Genomic DNA, 4,931 nt, shown 5'->3' on the forward strand with positions numbered 1-4,931 from the left:
TCAATGAGGTCAAAAGGTTATTCTTTGCCTAGAAGGCCAAATGTGAATTTTTAATGAATAGTGACAAATGTTCCAAATTCTTTCACGGCCTGGTGAAACGAAATGTGAAGAGGAATCACATCATATCCGTATGTAGGGAGGATGGATTTGTTACCTCTTCTCAACAACAAGTAGCAGAGGAATTTATCTTGTTCTATAATAGATTGGTAGGCACGTCAGTTCCCAAATGAGCACCTGTTGATCAATGTATTCTGAGATCGAGTCCATTGGTTTCTCAAGAGCAAGCTACTAGTCTTTCTAGGCACATTTCGAGCCATGAGATTAAGGAGGCTCTCTTTAGCATCGGTGAGGATAAGTCCCTGGGTCCGGACGGTTATTCTTCTGATTTTTTCAAGAAAGCTTGGGATGTTTTGGGTGTCCAATTTTGTGATGCTGTGAAGGAGTTCTTCTCCAGTACTGGTTTGATCTTGAAACAAATTAACCATATTGCTATTGTTCTTATGCCCAAGTCAAGCCACTCATCAATGGTTAGTGAGTTTAGACCAATTGCATGCTGCAATATGGTTTACAAAGTTTATCCAAGATCCACACAGCCCGTTTGGTGCCTATTTTGGGGTCCCTTATTGGTCCAGCGCAGTCCGATTTTGTGGAAGGGCATTGCATGGTGGAGAATATTCACCTTGCTTAAGAAATTTTGCGCAAGTATAACTAGAAGAGGCTATCCCCTCGATGTTTGCTCAAGATTGATCTTTCTAAAGTTTACGACTCCATCAATTAGGAGTTCCTTCATGCTATTTTCTATGGGTTATTTTTCCCCCGGGTTTATCAAATGGGTGATGGAGTACGTGTCCACCCCCTCTTATTCGATTATGCTAAATGACAGCTTGCATGGATTTTTCAAAGGCAAGAAAGGGCTTCAACAGAGTGATCCTCTATCCCTCTTCCTCTTTGTTTTGTGCCTTGATTATTTCTTGAGGTCCCTCAAATTAGTTACTGTGGATTTAAAGTTTAATTTTCATCCCAAATGCGCCAAGTCCAAGATTTCTCACTTGGAATTTGCTGATGATCTACTCCTCATGGCCCGTGGTGATGTTACCTCGGTTAGAATTATCTTGGACTGTCTTGACAGCTTTGAAAAATGTTTTGGGCTAAGTGCAAATGCTAGAAAATCTAACATCTTCACAACTGGTATTTTTGGTCAAGAGCTAGATGATATCTTAGCCCTGTCTAATTTTTCCAAAGGCACTATGCCCTTCCGATATTTAGGTATTCCTTTTGCAGGGGAAAAGCTTAAGGTTATGCATTATGCTTCATTTGTAGATAAAATTGCTGCGTATATCAACTCTTGGACTGTAGCTTCTCTCTCTTATGCGAGTCGTGTGGAGCTTATTCGATCGGTCCTTCAAGGGGTCGAATGTTTCTAGTTGTCCACTTTTTCTATTCCTACCATTGTCATTGCGATGGTCTATCGGATTTGCAGGATGTTTCTGTGGAACTCCAAGAGTTCGATTGTTGCCTGGCATGATGTTTTCCTTTTTAAGAAGGAGGGAGGGCTGGGTTTCAAAGACATTAAAGTTTGGAATGATGCTTTATTATGCAAAACCTTGTGGAATATCAACGGGAAAAAGGATTCCATGTGGGTCAAATGGGCCAGCCATGAATATCTTAAAGATCCATCCATCTGGGAGTTGAGGGTTAGGAGGGATGATTCTCATCTTTTCAAGAAAATCCTTCTCATAAGAGACTGAATTATTCAGGAAGTGGGGTCCGTCTCAGAAACAATTATGTTGATTTCATCCTGGGACAATTCAAGAGGATTTCGTATCCATGAGGGATACAATTTCATTAGAGTTAAGGGCCCTATGAGACAGTGGGTTGTGGTTGTATGGAGCAGCTGTACCACGCCAAAGCATGCCTTCATTCTCTGGGTATGCGCTAAGTCCAAGCTTCAGACAAAAGACAGGCTATACTTCTTGAACATTGACAACACGTGCCCTCTCTATGGGGTCAGGAAAGAATATGTTCAGCATTTTTTCTTTCAATGCACTTTTAGTGCTACGATTTGGGGCCACATCAGAGCTTGGTTGGGCATTTCTAGGGCCATATCCACCATTGCTAATGATTTAAAGTGGATTAAGAAGGAAGGCCGAGGGACCTCTTGGCGTAGTAAAATGAAGAGAATTGCTCTCACCTATTCTATCTACCAGATCTAGAATGCGTAGCATAGGAAAATTTTTGAGGGTTCAAGGCCTCATGTGGATTGCTTTATTCGTCGAATTAAAACACATGTATACAGAGTTATTTTTTCTTTATATCCCCATGTTTTAATCCAACACGAGCATTATGTTTTGGGGCATTAGCTTGGACCTTTTGTTTTCTCCTGAGTATGCCCAGTGTATCCTATACAGATTTAATCTTTATAAACATGTACTTTCAGATAAAAAAAATTATTTAAATATAATTATGTTTCACTACAAGAAAAAGGGGTATTGCCGACGAACTTTTCCCGACGGTTTGAATAATCGTCGGGAAAACACCACAATCCCCGACAGTTATATAAACTGCCGGGGATTTAACACAATCTCGACGGTTTTAAAAACCGCCGGGGATGTGTGAAAATTACCGGCGGTTTATAATGGTGAAAATTATCGGATATAAACCGCCGGTAATGTTCACACATCCTCAGCAGTTTTTTAGTTTAAAAAACTGCCAGGGATATGATTTATATCCCCCCCTCCCGCGCCCCCACCCCCACCCCCACCGCAGCCCAAATTAATCTTCCCCTTCCCCCTTCTCTTTCAAAATCCCCCCCTGCAAACCCTAACCCTCTCTCGCTCGTGCCTCGCTGTGATCTCTCTCGCTCGCTCTCACCGCTGTGTCCCTGCCTCTCTCGCCATTGCTCACCCTTGAAGAAAACTTTCTTCTCTTATCTTCCCAGATTAATACACTTGAAGAAAACGCCATCCGTTACCACTATTAGCTCGTTCCCAAATTTTCTTCCTTCTCTTCGGCACTTGAATCAAAACAAGAGAGAGAGAGGGCGGGAGAAGCCGACGCCGGCTGCAGCTAGTCGCCGCAAGTTAGTCATTTTGTTTAATTTTGTTTTCTTCTCCTGATTTTGTCCTTTTTCTTGCTTCCAAGCCCTAACTGAAACAATCAAAGCATTAGTTGATCGAACCAGAGAGTCATGTAGTGTCGACCTTAACTTTATTGTGAAACTAAACTGACACAGAAACAGAGAGTTTCAAAGCCCTAATGGAAAGAAAATTCGTTTTTGTATGAAGGGATCTTAGGAAACTAGGGAACTTCGTTCTCTCCCTTGAACCAAGTTATTTTTTGGGAAAATAAGAGGTTACTTTGATGTTGATTATAGCCACAGCCTCTAGATTTTGAATCTCTTTTTACGGCTCATGCTATTGGTAAAGCATATAAATTTCATATTTGTACAGTCTCTTAGCTTATGCTTATTTGATTGGTTTTGGGGATCTCTGAATGTGTTCATCTTTTTCTGGAGAATGTTCTTGTAGTCCAAGGAGAGCCTTTATTATTTTGGTAACAAGTTGTACAATTAAAGTGAGTTTTCCTCCCATCCCTTTGTATGCAGAGATCATATAATGATGCCATTTAACTTTATACATGTTTGTAGACAGAATACTAGCATGTTTTCCTTGCATTCCGAGACTAACTGGCTAAGTAGAAGATATTATGTGATATAATGCTTAATACAATTACATTAGATTGCTCAGCCATATATATAGCTTGGGATAGGATGGAATTTCTGGATTCAATTAATACATTTGTTCCAGTGCCCATAACTGTGAACATGATATGTCAAGAGTGTAAGATTGGGTTCTGCATGCAACAGTAGCCCATTCCTAATCAATAGACATGACTGAGCTGTCAAAACCAGGAAGAGATTGTTGTATCTTGAACCTTTTGTTGTCTGCCCACATAGATAACTGCTTTGCTGACGTCCTCTAATTTGTTCTACGTATTGTTTTTGCTCAAATAGAATTCTTGATGTGGTGATTGCTTGAAACATATTAAGAAATGCCAACCATTGGATTTCCGATTTAATGGGGACATTGGCTTTGTTTCAGTTCATCGGATTCCGCATTTGGGATGGACATGTTTAAAAGGATGCTTCAGACTGGATATCCGACCATGCTTAGCTGATATATGAAGCGCCTCACTCTGAGCTGCCATTAGACCCCTCATGCATGGGTAAAAATTGGTCTCTCTTTTATGTTAATGTTGATATTTAAGTGTGTATATACTATAGTATGCTTTATAACCCTGAATAGAGAGCTGTTGAGATGAGCAAAGTTGATCTATCTGTAAAGAAAGGGTTGGTGTGTACATATTATTATTATTAAATTCCTCTATGTTCTGCCTTTAGCATTTTGCTTTTGCTTTCCCGTTCCCATTTCCTTTCAAGCGATCTTATCTTTTTCCGCCACTGCCTTCTTCTACTTGTATAATGCCGTTGATGTAATTGCCAATGCCAGCTATTTTGCACCATTATTGATGAAAGTGACTCAGAGTCTGTCTGCCATTCATTTGAAGTGGCAAATTTGGACCTTGATTGGATTTGGATGATTGTGTGTCTACTTGTGGAATAACAGGCCATTTGGTGTTGGAGAGTGGATTGGAATTGATTGGCAAATTTTATCCGGGAAAATACATTTGTTTTACCGGCGGTTTTAAAATCGTCGGCAATGGAAGAATTTTGCTGGCAGTTTCTTAAAACCGCTGGGAATGAGTACTTTTACCGGTGGTTCTTAAACCGTCGAGAAAGGAAGAATTTTGCCGGCGGTTTTTGGAAACCGCCGGGAATGAGTACTTTTATCGGCGGTTCATAAAAATCGCCGGTAAATAGTTTTTTTCGGCAGTTTCCAAATGCCGAAAAATTTTCCCGACGGTAGTATTTC

General features: G+C 40.4%; 1 long non-coding RNA gene across 1 annotated transcript; it reads left to right on the forward strand.

The window, feature by feature from the left end:
- The first annotated feature begins 2,758 nt into the window (after nt 1-2,758).
- Nucleotides 2,759-4,394, forward strand: LOC127794044 (uncharacterized). The gene is made up of 2 exons (XR_008021522.1): nt 2,759-3,079; nt 4,101-4,394. It is a non-coding gene; the product is annotated as an uncharacterized LOC127794044 (long non-coding RNA).
- The last annotated feature ends 537 nt before the right edge of the window (nt 4,395-4,931 follow it).

This window comes from Diospyros lotus, chromosome 2 (genome assembly GCF_014633365.1).
Source record: "Diospyros lotus cultivar Yz01 chromosome 2, ASM1463336v1, whole genome shotgun sequence".
Lineage (NCBI taxonomy): Eukaryota > Viridiplantae > Streptophyta > Magnoliopsida > Ericales > Ebenaceae > Diospyros > Diospyros lotus.